The 20,475-nt window shown below is 42.0% G+C and overlaps 1 protein-coding gene across 2 annotated transcripts in view; it reads right to left on the bottom strand.

The window, feature by feature from the left end:
• Positions 1–17,234, bottom strand: part of CSGALNACT1 (chondroitin sulfate N-acetylgalactosaminyltransferase 1) — a 299,253-nt gene extending 282,019 nt beyond the window's left edge. Inside the window, exon 1 of one of the 2 annotated variants that reach the window (XM_081045538.1) lies at positions 17,100–17,234. The gene's annotated coding sequence lies outside the window, so the exon portion shown is untranslated. The remainder of the gene's footprint in view (positions 1–17,099) is intronic. The other variant, XM_081045539.1, reaches the window with a different exon arrangement.
• Positions 17,235–20,475: the final 3,241 nt, after the last annotated feature.

The following is a 20,475-nucleotide window of genomic DNA, read 5'->3' as shown; positions in this document are numbered from 1 at the left end:
GGTGATTTTCAAAGAATGATTATTAATTTTTAGGTGTGAAAATGGCATGATGGTTAAGTATAATAGAGACCTTATCAAATTGAAATATATAGGTATATATTCAGGGGGTATGTGTTCCTCCTGCTACTCAAGGGAAACTCCAGTAGGTCCCATAATTCTCTGGCCACTTAGGTAACAGAAAATCCTAAAGTTACGTTAAGTCACAAAACACAATTGTGATTCAGAAAATAGAATGTTAGGTCAACATATTAATTGACCCTTTAAATAAGGGTTCTCAAAAAAGAAAGATTGCTTGTTCCACCCCATTCGCCCAGCTAGAATCTGTGTAGGTGGACCGTGGGCTTGTGTCTTTTCTATGCACCTCCTCCCCCACTTACTAGATCTGCCACTCTCCCCTTCAGGGTTGGAACAAATGAAGAAAGATCATTCGACTGCTACTGCCACAAAAATGAAGTGACAGACTGCTGACTGCCTCCCAGTATCCATTAGCCCTTCCTCTTTACAAAAAGAATCCGGTTTTAAGCTGAGCCCATTGCTATTCAGCAACATGGTTCTATTTCTTAGCTTCTCTTAGAGCTGAGGGTGACCCCATAACTGAACTACTGTTAATGAGATATAAGAAAAAATACTGGGTGCAATATCCTGAAAATATCCTTAAAAGGGAGAGAGCAGACCCTTCCTCTGCCTTTGCTTTGCGCCTGCTGCCTGGAACATGATGTGATGGCTGGAGCTTCAGCAGCTTCCTGTAACCATGAGCATGAAGACCACATCCACGGACCATGGGAGCAGTGACCTTGGAGGCTTGTTCCTCATCATTGTGTGGAGCCAGCATTCCAACCCTGAATTGTCTACTTTCTGACTTATTCTATGTAAGAGAGAAATAAATTTCTGTTCCGTGTTACCATAGTTCTATCACTCCTATGCAGACAAACTCACTCCTCACTAGTATAGATGGCTTCATACTCTCTGCATCAGTAGAAACTCGCAGCCAACTCTCTGTCTCTCACGGGGACTTTTGTGGGTTCTCCAGGGACTGCCCTCAAACTCTTTGTGATATGGGTGATACATTCAAGTCCCCTATCTGTCACTGCCCACCACCACCACCTAACCCCTTTAATTCACTCCACAAGCTCTTTGCTGGCTCTGCCTCTTGGATAGAGGTCAAAGGGTTCACTGACCTCCTCCAACCCTGCAGACTGGCTCTCCATCCCTGCATGGGCCACATCTGATCCCCGGGAAGCACACACAATCACTCCAACAAACTTGGCAATGGAGGGAGCCCTACCCCAGCTGCTCTCTACTCGGCAACACCACTGCGTTCTGGAGGGAACACAGAGAGCATGTTCTCCAGGCATCCTCTCTCCAGGCTTTGGGTTAGGGGGCAGCACCCCTACTTCACACTTCCTGCAGGGAGAAGAGATGATGCAGACTCACAGCAGAACCTTCTCCAAATAAATTCCCTTACAAATCCTGGGTCAATGTTTTTTATACTCTCAGAGTGAGGAAGATTTTCAAGAGCTGTGGACTTGGTGTTCAGCGATTTCCTTTGAAAATATCCCCATTTTGGTTTTTCTCACAACTTATTTTAGTAACTGCTATCTAGATACCTTGAGGCGTTAGTCAAATTTTCCAATTCAACACCCTGTCACAAAAACAATATATTATGTGGGAATGTACATTTGTTGTAAAACTATAAAGAAAAGCAAGGAAACCATTAACACAACATTTGGAAGAGCTGTTATCCTGGAGTGGGGGTGGAGGTAGAAGGAAGGAAGGAAACATGACTAGTAAACATATGTGAGGGGAATGTTCAAAGAGAATGTTCTAGATGCTTATCTGAATAGTTATTCCCTTTATTATAAATTAAAATGTTCACACATGTTATACATACATATATTTATTAGTAACTTATGAATTTAAAAATAAAGAGAAGAACAGACAAAAGAAAATATCTAAACTCTACAGCAAAACAATTTGGAAATAAGACTGCACTCTGAAAACTAGCCTATGAATTCAACACAAAATGGAGGGAACTAGTCAAAAAGACTTACAAGTCGCTGAAGGATTTTCTCCAAGGTTTGGTATTGCTCTTAGAGACGTCTCTAGTGGTGCTTAGTTCTGTGGCATAAAAAAATGTTCTTAGCATATCTAATCTACTTAGTTGTCTGGATGACAGATTAGGAGAAAATATTACAGAGATGATCACTGGGACCTCAGAGCGATCTGTAGTAGAAAAAGTCTGCAAGCCCTTGGAGCTGAAAAGGCCAAAAACTCAAGCGAGATGACCCCACTCTACCCAAGCTTGTCTGAGCAGTAGGGACATCTGAATTCTCTCTGCATTAGTTTTGTAATTGCAAAAACAACTTTCTGATTAGGATCTGGCTTCTGTGGAGCTTGTCTATGGGAAAATAAGCTGCTGATCATGTAGATTTTATTGTTGTTATTAAGGCAGTGTTCATTTTATTATCATTAACGACGACAGCTAATATTTCTTGTGTGCTTATCCTACTTGATCCTCACAATAATCTTAATTGTATTGAAAGGCAGCATGGGAAAGTAATAAAGAGCAACAGACTGCCAAGATTCAAGCCCTGACTCTAACCCTTACTGGCCTTTTTAGGCCTCAGTTTCCCTATCTGTAAAGTGGGAATAATAGTAGTACCCTCATAGGGTTGTTGTGAGAATAAAATGAGTTCATATTCCTAAAGCACACAGTGCATACAATATAAAAGTTTGCTATTTTTTCCCATTTTACTAAGAGTGGCAAAGCAACTTGCCTAAATTCTATAGCTAGTACATGACAGGTAGTCTAACCCAAATATATTAGGCTTCAAATCCCACGTGCTTAACCACCATGCTTGCTATTAACAACTATGAGTTATTTGTCACGGTAAATTAAGCCCTGTGCCTTCTGGGTTCTCGTCCACCTTGGGCTGTATTGTTTAGAGATGACTACTCAGGGCCTGATGGTGGCCACTACAGGCTACAAAAAGCCAGACTCTGGGCCTTTGAAACAGAGGATTCGACTCTCCAGCTGAGCCTATTCAGCTCAGCAGCAGCCAACCTTCCCTAGGATAATCACAGCTATTGGCTATTGTGCCAGACTCTCTGCTGAACTATAAGGATTCTCAAAGGCAGGCACTGGTTTTGAGTTCTCAGTTTCTAGCAATATGCCAATTAGGAAATATAAAATGTATATTCTTCTGTAACCCCAGATAGATTCTGATTACACCAACTTTGTCTTCAATTGATTGTCAGACGGCAATCTTTTCTTCAAAACCTTTCTAACCTATCTATGCCAAGGTCTGCTATACCTGTAAAGGGCCCAGGAAATGGGAATTGGTCCAAACATCACCAACTGCCAAGGGTCCCCACTGTCTTGTAGAAAATGTGCAGTGAACGAGGTGCTAGCACCCAAATGAACTTGGCTGAGCCACTTGGGTCTCTGAGCTTCAGCTTTCCCACTTAGGAAGCAGAAAAATTAGGCCAGATGATCTAGAAGTTCGCTGCCGTTCTTTGTTCTTTATGTTTTAATTCAGAGACAAATCTCATTTCGATTTGACCATATTCAAAAACAACTCAAAATCAATTCTCACTCTGAGGAGACAGATACATGGCTTTCCATCATGCATAAATGGAAAGCAATGCCTTTGCTATTTGCAAAGGGACAAAGGCACTTTCCAAAACCCCAACATGAGCTGCTGGGACCCCAGAGACACCTATTAGCCTGACAACCGTACATTACATGAAACTTATGGTTTAAGATTTTCTCCCTGAGAATAATAATAAAGTGGGCCTCTTCCTAATCTGGCTCCTGCTGATCAGTGTGTGAGCATGTGTGTGCCTGTGTGTTTGTGCGTGCTCAGAGCAGACTGCAGATATTTTTAATGTAAATAATAAATGAGAAAGTACTGTGAACACCTCAGAAAAAAAGACAACGTGCATTACAGTGATTGTCTCAAAATGATGCTAGTAACTCATCAAAGATACTAGAGTGATTCATAATCCTATTTTTGGCCTTGTACTAACAAAATGCTTGCTATTAAATCAATAATGCAAATAAATTTTTGAATTAGATTGCACAGAAGAAATAAGTTGAAAGAATAAGAATGGACCGCCACACGCACTTTCAGGAGATAAAATTATTCTTTTTATCAGTAGCATGTGTAAAATGCCACTACTTACTGGTTGGTTCTCTCTTCTTCCAAATATTATTGTACCTTGTATTTTTATCCTATTTTAAGATTCTTTAATTTAGTACAATTAATTTTATCAGATACATGTGTTCAGAAGCTTGGTTCATGAAAAACTGCAAACTATAGATAACAAATTTCTGCACTCGTTTTATAAAAGGTTTCATAACCTTTGTAGCAGGACCCTTCTTAATGGCCCAACAGTGCTGAATCCTTCATCAAACTTTCATGCACTATGTTTGGTACACTGGACTCTGAAAGGAGGGAGGGAAAAAGACAAATGATCCAGGAAGCTGAAGGATGTCATAGGTAATGACCAGGCTACTCTGAATGATAATGCCAGGCTTGCACTGAACACTTTGCCTAATTAGACTTCACACAAAGTGAAAAAAAAAGCAAACACTTTAATATTTAACACGCATAATGATGCAATCAATGTACACAAATCAGGCCTGATAAGGAATACTGCTTATTAAAGAGAGAGACAGATGGTTACGGGAAAGGTACAGTCATTAAATGTAAAATCTCACAGGCTCCAACTGTGAACACCAGCCACGTACTTTCAAACTACCACTCCAACCAGAGACTCCATGCATTATTTAGTCCTCTCACTCAGTAGACTATAGATACACACACACCATAGATTTAACAAAATAACTTGGTTCAAGGGCGGCCGGATGCCTCAGTTGGTTAGAGCGCAAGTTCTGAACAATAGGGTTGCCAGTTCAATTCCCACATGGGCCAGTGAGCCGCGCCCTCCACAACTAGATTGAAGAAAACGAGCTGCCGCTGAGCGGCCGGAGAAGCGGCCGGGTGGCTCAGTTGGTTGGAGCACAAGCTCTCAACAACAAGGTTGCTGGTTCAAATCCCCAATGGGATGGTGGGCTGCACCCCCTGTAACTAAGATTGAAAACGGCGACTAGACTTGGAGCTGAGCTGCGCCCTCCACAACTAGATTGAAGGACAATGACTTGGAGCTGATGGGCCCTGGAGAAACACACTGTTTCCCAATATTCCCCAATAAAATAATTTAAAAGAACAAAACCTTGGTTCAAATAGATCATCTTTGCTGTTTCTCAAAGCTGTCTTCTTAACCACTTTCACTGCTGTCAACATTCCAGTGAGTTAAGATGTCCAACATCTCTTATAATCATTTCAGTTAGATAATTAGTCCTCCTTTTTATTACCTTCAAGAATACTTAATGTGTTGGAAGCCTTTCTGAGACTATTAAATCCACCCAGCATACCACGAGATTATGAATATATAATTTGTTTATAGATAGCTTTTAAGAAAACATAAAGTAAGAAGACAGTACATAGGTATACAGCCAAAAACAGGCATGCTTATGAATTGAAAATTATAGTAAAAGAGATTTCTAAGGGTACGTTATAGACTTGGTTTCTCCAAGGTCAGAAAGACCCTCAAATACAGGTATCCTAGAAGGCAACTGGCACATTCATGAACAGTTTCTTACTAACTCTGTTGTCTCTTAAGTTGCTGAATTCATTCATTCCACACATATTTATCAAGAACCTAGTGTGCCTATGCACTGTGGTACACTCCTTGGAAAACGTCAAAAAACTGCGCAAAGTAGGGTCTCTCTGCTCCAGGAGTCCACAGTCTTGTCCAAGTATGACATAAATGCAACACAAAGCCCACCGCCATGTAACACTTGGTTACACTTGATATCTGTGGAGGAAGCATAGCAGTCTTGAGAGTAGGAGCTTCAAAGGCAAACAGGCCTATGGTCAAATGCTGGTTCTGCCTGTCACAGTCATCTGACCCGGCCATGGTATTTCAGTATCTGAATCTCAGTTCTTCAAGTATTTTTGTATGGGTTCTTTTTTTCTTTTTAATTCCACAAATTAAGTGCTTCAAATAGTGTTTAGCTTATAGACTTCTTCCTAACCTCCTGCCATTTCTGTATTCCCAGAAGAAAATGGGCCGCATTCTCATTGAAAAACCAATTATTCAACCCCTGACTTAGCTGCAAGGACACCCAGAGAAGATATGGATTTTATCTCTGCTTGGGCACAAACAATCCCATTTTTGACTTGTGTCCCTAACCGAACTCCTCCAGAACTATTCTTACCAAGTGTTTCCAGAAAGATCATGGATTTTAAGTGCAGAGAACAAAGGATTTCAAATTTGAATTCACTCGCTGGATGTGTCCAGATGAAGCTATGATCATTTAGAGTCAATTTGATTCATGAAGCTTATTGCCATCATTTTCACTTCTGATGTTCTAAAATCAACAGGAAATAAAAAACAATCCCCTTGGCCTTGAAGTAGGTACTGAAAGCTTACCATCCCCAGGGAAGATGTTCCACATGTCATTAAGTCATAACTTGATAACATATTCCCTATTTTGTATTCCACTCTACTGTGACCTCCTTGAGGTCAGAAACTTCCGTCTTTTCATCTACTTAGTTCTAGCACTGAGCACAGTGCCAAGCACATGGTAGGAGCTCCATAACTCCATTCTGAACAGATTCTGAGAGCAGGCAATTATGTAGGTGGCATCATTGTAGAGGAACCTAAAATAACCTGCCAGAAGCTATGGTACTTAAGGATATCGCATGGCCCATAAAGAGCAGCACGGAACAAAAGGGATTGGGATTCCATTCCTAATACTGTGATTCCAATAAGTAGCTGGGCCAGCTTTGTTAAGTCACTTCACCTCTCTGGGCTTCTTTCTGTTCATTTGCAAGATATGGAGATAATCCAAATGATCTCAAACATGCTATTATCTCTACAAAAATACTAATGCTAAACCAAATGATCACAGAGATGATATTTTTGTTGATGTAATCTTGCTAACCAATGGTCTTCCCATTACTTCTAGCTCCAAGTCATTATCTAGACTATTAAATGAGGTCTACAATTCCTCCAGGACATAAGTGTCCATTTCAAATGCACGATTATACCATTTCAAAGATTTTTAATGCACATAGATACAATAAGTGAATATGGCCAGCTTTATTCAAAGCTTCCCCATTCATTTTCATTCCTAAGTGATTAGGAACAGCAGTTCACTTCACACTGGCAGGACATTTGCCCCCAAAATAATCAAACGGTCACTAATGAAGATCAGAAAAGGAATTTAAAGAAGCTGGTGCTTCCCACACCACTTCACCCAAGGCCGGACCATCTCCACAGTGGAACAAGCACCTCCGCATGCTTTCAAGCAACCAGACAGTTCTCCAAAGGACCAAAACCCACCTCCTACGGGCACCACCTGGTGAAAAAATGCAAACACTAATTGGTCACCCTCTGGCCACCAATAAAATTCACCATTTTGAGAGGATGGGAAAGAAATTGTAGTCCTGGTCATCAGTAAACAAATCATTTCTACAGCTGCTTTCCTGAGGCCACTGTCTTGACTGGGAGAGAAATCAAAAAGCCTATAGTTTCTGCATCTCCTACCTCTTTCCATCAGAACATAAACATGAAGACACCCTCTCTGAATAAAGGGTCTAAGGAAGTGTTCTCATGGCCTCTGTTAGCCACACTAATATTGGCCCAGGTACTGGTCCGATTCATTCTCAGAGGAAGGCAAAAAGGCCATTCCAGTAAAACTGGATGAATTCTCTTGTGTACCCAAGGATATTCATGGAAAACATCCTCAGCGTTTTTAATTCCTTAAGTGAATAATATATTCTCTATAAAGAAAAATGACTTTTGAGACAACCCAAAACCCAAGATGTTGAATCAGATCCAAAAACTAACTAGTTCCATGCTCAGATTTTGGCTCGGTCACTATGGGAATTGATGGATGAATCCATTCACAGTCCATAAATTTCATTGCTTTGCATTCGAATGGCCTCTGAGTCTAAACGATTATTAGTTTGTTGCAAAAGTAATTGCGGTTTTTTTCAATTATTTTTAACCTTTTAAACCACAATTACTTTTGTACCAACCTAATAAATTCCTACGTTAGAGATTAAGGACTTCCTCTGGAATCCTTTTTCCACCAACCTAGTTGCCTCCTAGTAGCAACTTGTCTAACACCTCCATCCAGAGTAGAGAATTTTTTTGTTTTTTAAATCCTCAAACTCAGCTCTCTCTTGTAATTCAGGCCTAGAAATCTGTGTCCAGAAATCTAAGGGCCATGAGTTTAGTGGGGGTGTGGGGGAGGAACTTACCCCACCAAAGACATGCTTTAGATAGAAGCTAGAGCTTACAGGTCAGAGGTACATCCAAAGAAATATCCCCCCAAAACACAAGTCTCTGCCCTTGGTTCCCCATTATGTAGTCACAAATGTACTTAAATAAATTTTATTTCTATGCAAATAAGGTATCCAAAGCTACCATCAGGGTATTTGGAGTTATTTTTGTCTATGGAAACCCAAAAAGAAGTACTTACTTCCTATCATTTGCATATAGAGCACATGAGAAACAAGAAAAGGGCAGCTACTATCCTTTGACAGCTAATTAAAGTAGCCAAGGGATATTAGGAATTCATTCTCTAACAGCAAGTACCACTCACTGTCTCACTCTCCTCAGTCCAAGACTGTTAAGCTACGTAAGGTTACTGAGGGTGGTTTTCTAGGATTAGTCCCCATACCTAAGGAGCTCATCATAGTGATATGTACACAGTGCATGTTCAAGGCACATTGAGTTGTAATCATCCAGAATTCAAGACACTAAAAACTATCCAAGAGTAGAATTAGAAGATGCAAGGCGCAGGGCAAACAAATACAGAACGCTCCTCCTCGTCTTCCGAATATACCTGGGTCCTTGTTTTCTCGTACCCACTTCCTTCTTGTGCACCTGTCATAATAACAGCTGATATGTATTAAGTGTTAACCATGTGCTGAGTAGTTGAGGTAAATTATCTAAATCCATCAACATGCATAGGTGCTATCACCCTCATTTTACAAATGAGAAAACTAGGACCTCAAGAATTAAATAACTTGCCCAGGATCACAGTTAAGAGTGGAGTCGTGAACCTGGGTGAACTGACTTGACTCCCAAGCCCATTCACCAGACACTGCTTCCTCCGTCAGTTCACCGTTTCCCCCGTTTTCTCACTGATTAGAATGCTCAGCATCCATGTGTTCCACCAGTCCTCCCAAGAGCCATTGGAACTAACTTGGATTTCATTTCAAGGGCTAGTCCTCTTCCTACAAAGCTATCCCTGTGTTGTTTTCTTAAAGTTTGCTTGCTTGTTCATTTCAGTTTAATATACTCTATTTATTCTATAAAATGGGCTTTTGAAAATTACTGTGACTTGCTTTAAAGTGTTCCCAATACTGTTTTTAAATTTTGTGCATTTTTTTTAGAAACCATGAATCAAGCTTGTCTTGCACCTGGGCAGGTCTGTTTGCTTATTCACAGAAGGACTGGTTTATGCCTATATGCCAACGCATAATAAATAATGAGTCAAGGTCTCCTGCTCCCTGGCTGAGTTAGCCGGTTCTGAACTGTAATGATTTTGCAAAACCCACACTCCCTCCCTACCACCCACCAAATCTATCCTGGACACCAAACAAGGCAGCTCATTATCATCAAACCACTAGGAACATCTCTTTAAAAACGTTCTCTGATCTCAGAACCCATCCCAGTCTACAGAAACGCCAGCAGGACTCTATGCAGGGGCCCCCGGGGACCTGGCTCCCTGCCACACTGTGAAACAGATCTGGGTGTGTTTAACCAAATCTCCAACTGGAAAAAATGAAAAAGGCTTATTTTCCTGATACCAGCTACCCCTTGAAGATCTAGAGAGGAAACTGGCAACAACTAATAATTTTGACTTAGCTCCTTGCTGAGGGAGTATGTACTACTGCTTTTGGGAAAACCCTGCAGCAGGAGACCGGGCAGCTAGAAGTACATAACAGGCATTGCGCCAGCTGCAGCGGGCTGCAGGAGGGCTGCAGACCTCTTCCTAGCTCTTCAGCAGCTCCCAGCGGGCCTAGACTGCCCATTTGAGCCACGTGACCCAACCTCACGTCCCTCAAGAAAAAGCTGCTCGCAGCTATGGAAGGCAGTGTGGAGGTTCCTCAAAAAATTACGAATAAAATTACCATGTGACCCAATAATCCCTCTCCTGGGTATCTACCCAAAAAAATCTGAAAACATTTACCCATAAAGACATATGTGCTCCAATGTTCATTGCAACTTTATTTACCGTGGCCAAGACATGGAAACCAAAATGTCCTTTGATAGATGAATGAATAAAGACGTTGTGGTATATATACACAATGGAATACTATTCAGCAGTAAGAAAAGATGAAATAGGACCATTTGTGACAACATGGATGGATCTTGAGATGATAATGCAAGTAAAATAAGTCAGACAGAAGAAGTAGAGAACCATATGATTTCACCCATACATGGTATATAAACCGAAAACAACAAAAGACCAAGACAAACAACTGAAAGAACAAGAACTCATAGACATAGACAACAATTAAGGGGTTACCAGATGGTAAGGGGGGAGCTGGGTTCTAGAAGAGCATAAATGGGGTCTAATATATGGTGAGGGAAAGAGAACTGACTCTGGGTAGTGAACACACAATGTGAGATATAGATAATGTATTACAGCACTGTACACCTGAAATCTATGTAACTTTACTAACAATTGTTGCCCCAACAAACTTTAATTTAAAAAAAGGAAAAGAAAAGAAAAGAAAAAGAAAAGAACAAGCTGCTCATATTCTTGCCTTGCTCTCCACCTAGATCCTAAACCCTTTTCATTCAGCCAACCTCAAACTTTGTTTCTGGCTTATTCCAATTTCCATAAGATCTGAGTTCTCAGCTACTCCCCCAAATAGCCTCACCCTTACCCCCTAGACCCAAACATTATTCTGCACCACAGTCACCTGTCCTGGATTCAAAGATGCTATTGCCTCCTGGAATTGCTCTTCTTCTCAGCCTGGGTAACAACCAGTGTGATAGGAACCCTACACTGGCCCCAGCTCACATATCACCCAACACCACTGCCAGGTCTGTCGCAGCCCCCAAGACAGAGAACTAGAAAGTAACATTTTAGATGAATTAATCACAGTCTACCTTGGATTGTAGATATTTTTCTCTCTCCCACCCCTGTAAGTGTGTGGGGGGAGGGAGACACAGATAAGAAGGAAAAAGAGGAAAGGCATCATCATTGGTTAGTACCTCCTACCTCCAGTGGCTTGGCGCTTTTCCTATACAACTCATTTCATTCTTACTACAGCCTATAAGTTATTATTATCCTCATTATGTGCACAAATAGACAAAGCCTTAAGATGGGACCAGGACCACCGGTTAGTAAGTGGTAGACTTGGGATTCAAACCCCAGGATTTACCAACTCCAAAGGCTCAAATTCTTTCCCATCTATTGCAATCTTCCCCATCTTGTAATCTCTGTAGTACTAGCAAAGTGCCTTTATATAAGAGCTAAATAATAAATATTTGCTGAATGAGTGCACGAATGCTTGACTCCAGCATTCGCACCTTAATATGCTGCAACCCACACACTTGATTTTATTCATACATTCTGCTTATAATGTGCCTGCAAAGTGCCTTAATAAGAAGTTAAAATTGTACAGAAATAAGTTGTACTACACTGTATTGTATTTTGAGCTACTAGAAAAAGCTATATATAAAAAAATCTATAAATAAAAAGTGCTAAAGCAGACACACTGATAAAAATTCATTTGTCATCTTGCTCCATCATGTCCAGAAATGGATACAAATAAAATAATCTAAGGAAAATCAATGTTTTCACATTTTGTTAACCCTCAGAACTCTACAACATTTTCCAGGCTGCCAATTCAATAAGTATTTATGTTGGAAAAACTAACCAAGGTGATAAGCAAGTCCACAAGCCAGGCAGATATGGACTCAAGGCCCAGGTCCACCACTTATGAGCTGACCTTGGGCAAGTAACACACTTCTCTAAACCTTGGTTTTTCTCATATGTAAAATGCAAATAGTAACAGTGCTTCCTAAGTCGGCTGGACAGATTAAACGAATAACTCGTAGTCCACACTTAGCAGAGCAGCTACCAGATAGTTAAGTGCTCCGTAGGTGTTAGCCATTTTCATCACGTGAAGAGAAGAACTGTCATGGAAGTGCAATAAGAAACCCAAAATGAATCACTTGCTTTTGAAAATACTATTATAAGCACTAAATTCACCTGAATTCTCTGTTCTAGATTGTGATTACTAGAAAGATCTACCCTGAAAGCAATGCCATCAATAATGATAATGATAATGATAACCAGGAGTGATATATTTCTCATTTACTATGTGTCAACCACTTTTGCAGACAAGAGCATCACATACAGCTGTGCAGAGTGTGCCACACAAGAATGCCCTGTGGGATGTGAGTGGGGCTGAGGTCCAGTCCACTCTCTGCTTACCACGCCACACACCCTGACAAAGGGTGGTCCACCACAAAGGGGCATCTGGTGGGCTAGCAGCAGCCGTGTTTACATATGTTAACTGATATACTACCTTTCGCAAGTTTCTAACGAATGGGAAACAGAAGTAGAAAGTCACTTTTGAGAGTACTCAGGACCTAAGAGGAAGCCCATCATTTTAGTATCGTCATACACCCCTAAACGGGGATACAGTCTGTGAACCACAGCATTAGGTGATTTCGTGGTTGTGTGACCATCGTCACTGTGCTTACACAAAACTAAATGCTATAGCCTACTTTGTGCTGTGCTTTTATACGACTGGCAGCGCAGTAGGTTTGTTCCCACCAGCATCACCACAAACATGCGAGTAATGGGTTGCGCTAGGATGTTATAATGGCGACGATATCACTAGGTGATAGGAATTTTTCAGTTTTGTAATAATTTATGGGACCACCATCATATATTTGATCTGTCATTAACAAAAACGTTGTTATATAGCACATGACTATAATTTCATTAACAGAGTAGATAAGAATACCCCAAATCACCAGTGAACAACTGTTAAGCCACACAGTGTGTACCCAAGTGCCTTGGGAGCTGAAAATAGGCAGGCCCTAGTCTTCGGTATAAATAGACAATTCCCATCTGCCTCCTCCCTGTTTCCTGCTTCCCTTTTCCTCCATCATCTCAAATGTCCTTGTGTGTGAAAATGAAACAAAGTATCAGATGTGACCCCAGGATAACCAAAGGTTATGTTTTTCATTGTCTAAAAGTAACAACAAAAATTATCTGTCCAGCAAAGTCATGTTTCACTAAGTGATAGGTTCAAATCACACCATTGCAGATTCTAGTGAACAGTCCCTCCAGAAGGCACCACCCAAGGGCAGGTTCCTAAAAAATGACTCCCACTCACAAAGACTCATTCATTTCCTCCCACCTCAGACATCCATAATCTTGGTCAGCTCAAGGGCTCTTGTCCAAACTAAAATGCCTCATTCTACATACAGCTTTATACATGTCATGTTGGCTTAGACTCAGCTTCATTCTGGGAAGAAGGAAGAGAAGCAGGGTGATGACATGGCCTTCACTAGCTGGATATTTGAAGGTGAAAGCAATACTCTTCCAGTTCTACAGAAGCATCAATTTTTGCAAATAGGACTTGTGTGATTTTAAATATGCTCAGAATCCTAAAAATAATGCCAAAAAGTTTAGCTTCATCGGAGGGAAGCGATAATAAAAATTATCTACGACATTCACACAAAAGTTATTCCTCTTACCCGGTTATCTAAAGAGTACTAATCTAGACTTAGGTAGAAAGACAGCAAGAATCAGATGGCCTTGTTTTAAAATCCCACCATATGAAAATCAGAATTGGATGTCTAATAATTATCTGAACACAGAGGTGTTCTGCTAAGAGAAGAAACTCTTGGGGCCTGAAATGCACTGAACTCTTCCCTAACTGTTGTTAATTTTTTTAAATTAATGGTGTTTAGTTTGTCACTGTAATTAAATTTCACTGAAAACCTGAACATATAGTATCTTTTTATTCATTTCAAACAATATGGCAATATTTTCAGGAATAATGTTTGCTTGCATATATTGTCAGTATCTTTTCTACCAAATAGCAAGTTATATCTGACAAATAAAAACACCAACACACCTTAAAGTTGTTCAAGTCTCAAGCCTGACTAACTTCATTCAAATTAGAATTTAGAAACAAGAGGTCTTTTCAAAAACTCACAGAAGAAACATGCCTTTTAGTAATGCATCTCAGAATGTAATAAAACACATTTTTTAAAGGTGGAGTTTAATGTGGCCCTCCTTTTTAAAAAGAAAAGACACCAGGAGCTTCCACTGACCAGATAAAATTTCTTTTTATCTATAACAAAATTCATGTTGTTGTTAGTGCTACAAGTGCCTATCCAGGAAATAAAGCCACTTTAAAAGATAAAAATAAGTTCCACCAAAGACATATAAAAGGAAAAAAACTTAAAAATACTAAATCAAAATAATATATTTGATTTTTAGAAGGTTTTTTAAAATCACATATTTGAATGTAAGGATGTACAAAGTAAAAAGCCAATTCTTCAATCTCCTTTAAGCCTTTAACTTTAAAGTTATTCCAAAACGGTACCCAATTTGTTATTTAAGACCGCTTTCATTTATTTTTAGGCCTTTGGTAATGCTTTTCACACAAGGTTGCTCTTTTCTAATAAAGTATTCTATGTCGAGAACCCAGAAGTTAAATTCCTTTGCTACCTTAAAGGACAGAATAATGGCAATAAGTGCCAGACGGTGGTGATACATGAAGCAGAGGAGGCCCCTAGTGGTGAAGCCACCGCTCCAATTTGGCTTTATAGATTTTATAAAACTACTTCAACACACGAGGGCAAAATCAATAGGTAATAAAGTCTACCTGAGCTTTGCTTCTTTAATAACCTCTATTAGCCCTAAAATATAGTAGGGCTATCATTTAGAACCCCAAGGTTCTTTCATCAGGAATATTTTTTCTTTAAGAAAAAGGATGTGACCTGAAGAATAACTCCATTACATTCTGTATTTTAACTCAACAAATACTTATTAAGCCCTGACACCCTGACAGGCACTGAGATGGACGTGGAGGGTAAATAGGAGCGATAAACACCATCATGGAGGGCCCTTTTACTTCTTTTTGATGTAATAATAGTATATTAAGAACAGAGCTACAACCATATGAAGATTGGGAAGTACAATTCATCATCATATGACCCTATGATGGATTCTTACCAACAGGAAAAACCGATGTATTGCCCAGACCAACCTGAAAGTGTCAGCTCCTCGTTTTCAAATACAGTCTGAGGTCCTTCAACAGATGATGGTTGAAAAAAATAAATGAAAGTTAAGATTGCAAAGAAGAAGGAATTTTCAATTTAAAAAATTGTGTTGAAACATGCCAGAGTTGGGGAGTCCTAAAAGTAAAGAAAGATAAAAGACAAGAGACAATATTGATGAGGCACTTATTGTGTCCACAGGACTAAGTTCCTAAATGTTATTTCATTCTGCCTAACATCTCCATAAGGTAAGGAATGTTATTGGCATTTTACCAAGTAGGAAACCAAGGCTGGAAAAGGATAAGTGACTTGCCCATGGTCATACAGCTAATAAGTGGGAGAGGCCAATTGGAGCCCAGGTACTTGGGATGGCAAAGCAAATGCATAGTGAGTCCAAATGTCGAGACTTTGCTTCGAACCCCATCAATACAGATTGCAAACAGACATGAGATTTGGAACACAAAGATGAACAGAATTATAGCATCTCACTATTACATAACTTAGAGTACAGATAGTATGGTAGTATAACACAGAAGGGAATGCACTACAATGGGTATGGCCCATCTCTTGCTTTCCAAGAATTGACATTCTCAGGGTACACAACGGGCGATCCCATAACTTATTGTGCACATATTCAGATCCCTTGTTATGACTAAGGCTTTGCATTTTTGCTTTATGCTCCTATTTCCAAGTTTCAAAGACTTTTCTCCTTCCAATTAGCAACATGACAGCACCACACGGGGCTTATTAATATTCACTGCTGCAAGTAACAGTACGATAATTATGACTTTCTTGTATGACCAATGTTCACGAAAATCCAAGCAATCTGGTAGAATTTCATTTAAATTTCTAGCAAAAAATATGTGAAAGAACAGTTAATTATCTTTATCATCGAGACCCTTCTAGTGACATTTCAGTTAAAACTACTCCAAGGCTTTGACATCAGAATAAAAGTGGAATTTGCAAAATAACTATCATTTATTAGTGTCCCCAAGGCTCCCTGTTTCAGTATGTACAGTGCTATTCAAATCTTTTCCTCTCCCATTACCCTTTCTCTGCTCATCGATGAAATGATAGCTTCGAAATCGTTGACGGCAGTGCAGGTGCAGGAAGTGTCTGGGGAAACAACAACTTTGCCTGCTCTGTGCACAGCTTTCCTCCTCCTGCCCGCCCTTCAAACCCCGGGTACCCCCCCGGAACATGCCCTCGAATAGCTCCTCTCCACTGGACGCACCAAACATTCCTTCAAGGCACCCTGGATCGCGACGCCTGTAGCCTGGGTCCCAGGCAGAAGAGTATCCTGCCCACGGGCCACCCGCGGCACGCCCCCGCCACGCTCTCCATCACAGCACAAATAACACACCTGTACCAGCGAAGCAGCCACGCGGGCACGTGTCAGGGCTCCTTCTTAGTGGGGGTAGGACAAAGTCATTAAACAGCGAGATGCTACTAAAAAGGTTGGAGAAGCCAACGCGACCCCCGGAGTGGCATCAGCCAGGCCCCTCCCTGCAAACCTCCGCGGGTCCCGCGCGTCCCCCTCGCGGGCCGAGCAGCCCGAGCCCCGCGGCGCCGAGCCTCCTCCCCGGCCGCTCCCAGCCCCAGCGGGCAGGACAGCGGGAGGCCGGGCGCCGCACCACCCTCCGCGGCTGCCCGAGCTGCCCGGAGCTCGCGGGCTGGGGAGCGCAGGTCGTGCCGACGCCCCCACGCGGGGCGCCACGCCCTCTGGCCGCGCAGCGGACCCCACTCACCCCGACGGGCCCCCCGGGCTGCCCCGCCGGCTCCGGCTGCTCCCGCGCCGCTGAACTTTCCCTGCTGCGCGGCGGCCGCGGGCTCGGCTCCACCTCCCGCTCCAGCAGCCGCCAGGCCTCCCGGGACCCGAGGGCGGGGAGCGGCGGCAGCGGGCGGGCTGAGCGGGGGCTGCGGGCGGGATCCGGGCGGTGGCACCGGCTTGCACCCCGCTTGCACGCGCCCACGCGCCCCCCCCCAGAGCCCCTCCGCAGTGCGTCCCTCTGCCCCGGCCGACGCCTGGCCCTCTCCGACGGGGACACGCTGGGAGACCGGGATCCGCTGCACTGGGCGGTTCTGCGTGTGGCCGGTCACTGAGGTCCCGAGAAGTTGAGGGAAGAGGTGAGGACCCTGGTGCGCCCGGGGCGCCCCAGCAGAGGGGCTCGGTGTCTGCTCACAGTAGGTAGTCCCTCCTCTTTCAGGACCGAGTGCCCCAGACCCCTGCCCCCCCCCCCCCGACCTCCCACCCTGTTTCCTTTGCCCTTACTGGGCTGACGCCCCCCCTCCATGAGCCTACTTATTCACAAAAACTTTGTAAATTGGACTTTGGAGAATGAATTCTTTCGTCAGTCTTTGCGGCTCTGGTCAGTTACAACGCCTTTATGAGAGCTTTTATGTACAGCGAAGGTCAGAACCCCCCTAGCTCTGAGACCCCACCACTGTGGGAAAGTGATGTCTGCAGGGACCCCTGACGGCCACTGGAGGGCCCACGGGGAAGAAGAGGGGAAGGATGGAAAACAGGAAAGTGGGGTATTGAGTAATAAAAGCCACACACACACACAGGCACACACCCTCGGGGCTCACAGGTGCCTTTTATGTGTAAGTGCTGCAGCACTTCTCTCAGGGAGAGGGGATTTGGGAGTACCATGATCCCCAATTCTCACTATAATGAAGGAGAGTCAGGAGGAATCAGTGTTAGGCTGAACGAGGTTATCTCTCCACCCCTACAGATGCAACTTGCAGAATCCCTTCAGCTGAACCATAGCAGAACCAGAGGTAGTAACCAGTCCTACGATTCCTGGTGCAGTGCTCTGTCTACTGCTTGTCCGTCAGAATACCCAAAGCTCCCATCGGGGAGATTTCAGGGTACCAGATTTTAGGTGGGTACAGGGTAGGAGTCCTGGAGGCAATAGGCAGTCCTGAAGCAGCCAGTAAGCAATTATTTACCTGTGGGTAATATCCTGTAAGTAAACCTTGCTTCCCATCAACTCCCCAGCCCACCTGGTCCATCATCCTGCCAACCCAGGCTGCCCTGGGATCTCAAGTGGCTCTGTCCTCACCCCCACACCTCTGAGTGAGTTAATCATCCTTGTGACATGATTGGGATTTAGGGAAGAGGAGAAGCTGGTGTTTACCAAATGAATGAAAAATACAACATCTATTCTGTTACTGCCGCCCAAAGTGTTTCCTGGTGATAGATGTCATAAATAGTTAATCCAGCATCCACATATATGTAGGTACAAGTCATTGGCCAAGCCTCCTCCATACAGTATCTCACAGCAACTTGGTGTGGCAAATCATCTGACAATCCCCACTGTGCAGATGGAGGGGCCACATGAAGGTTGGGGTTAGTGACGAGTTGTATAAAGATTGGAACCTACGCAATCAAGCACTCTTTGGGGACACAAGTAACCTCTTCAGAACCTTCCAACCGTCACCAAAACATTCCCACTCCTCCATGTATTATTGATAGGTGAGTTGTTAAAGCATTGATTTTCTTTCCTCCCCTGAGGTATCTCCCATCTTTATGTTCAGTGATGTCTCCAGAATTTCTAAATAATAGGGTTTAAGTGAAGAATCTGGTTTGGAAGGGGGACTTGAATAGAGGCGGCTGTCCTGGCACATCAGTGGATCCAAATTCTAGGCTCACATGGACTGACTTGGGGAAGATGGAGGAGGCACCCCTGTTGCTACAATTATCTCTATTCCTGTCATCTAGAAGAAAAAGGGAGATCAATCCTGAATTAATCAATTACATTTCCTTTAGGGGCTGGTAACATACTTATCAAGGTACCTGAAGAAGTTTTCCAAACTTTTTCAGCTAGCATACAAATACTCATATATCAGCATAGCAATGTACATATTAATATGTGCCATATCAGTATACATCAATATATAACAAGAGTCATAAGGCCAATGCTAGCTAAGGGCTTGGTGCCTCTAGGTATGTCTTGACAATAATTAGTACATGAGAAAATAAGGGGTTTGAAAAAGTGAAAACACTACAAAACTAAGTAACATCATAATGTGAAAAAACATTTCTCTGCACATACTACCCAGAAAGAAAGTAGATATTTCCATTGCTATTTAGTAGATATTAGTTGGATTATCTTTTGGGGGCCATCATTCTGAAGCAGTGTTGGTCATCCTTAGTCTCCATCATTAGCAGAAAGAGCAACATATGAGGGGAAAAGACCAACCCCTTCCCTCTGCAGGTCCCACTCCGAAACGATGCCTAACAGAATTGAGACTGTGAAACCAGTGGAAAGATGGGTTCCTTAACACATCAAAGACCAAAGGACCAGATAAACTGGGTTGAACATCAAAGCCAGATGTTAAAAACCAATTTTTAAAACTTACTAGAAGAAACGGCATGTTTTCTACATGGATTTTAGCTTTTAGATGCAGTGTTTTTATATAGTTACACATTTTTCACAAACATGATTTAGGAATCAGAATATGTGATTTGAATTTCAAGCACATTATAAAGGCACCTTAATATGGTGCTGATAATGACCTTACTTATTTCCAGTAACTTCTATACATTTTTTTCTTGCTAGTAGAGAATATATAGAAGTTACTGGAAATAAGTAAGGTCATGATGCCAGAGTGATTTTATCCCTTTGGGGACAAAAGTTAGTCCCTATAAAAATATATGCTAAACAATACACACAGTGTCAAACTTTTATACTTACAAAATGTATAATATGTACATTATAACATATAATGTGTTTAATAACTTGTTTCAAATATATACTGCATAGGTATTAAACTTCAAGTACAGAAATATTTCACACAGGTCAAGATCAGACTTCTCAGCCTTACCAGAAGCCTTGAGAACTTTGACCCAGAGGTCCAGAAGCTGAAAGAGCAGTTGTGAAGCTCATTCATAAAACTTAATTATGAGACGCACTCAGGCAGGCACTTAAGTTGTGTTGACTCTTTACACAGCTCATAATCAGGCTTATCTGATATCTTAGATCACAGCAAATGTGCTGTGTAGTCAGAGGTAGCTCATTAGATGAGAGAGGTCTGTTGTATTAAAGCATAAAGATCTGCCAGACAGTACTACTGTGAATGGTGGTGAGTCATTGACATGGGATCTAATTATATTCCGTA

The sequence above is a fragment of the Rhinolophus hipposideros genome, assembly GCF_964194185.1.
Source record: "Rhinolophus hipposideros genome assembly, chromosome: 4".
NCBI lineage: Eukaryota > Metazoa > Chordata > Mammalia > Chiroptera > Rhinolophidae > Rhinolophus > Rhinolophus hipposideros.
The sequence above is the reverse complement of the archived record's forward strand: the minus strand, read 5'-3'. Positions and strand labels throughout refer to the sequence as shown.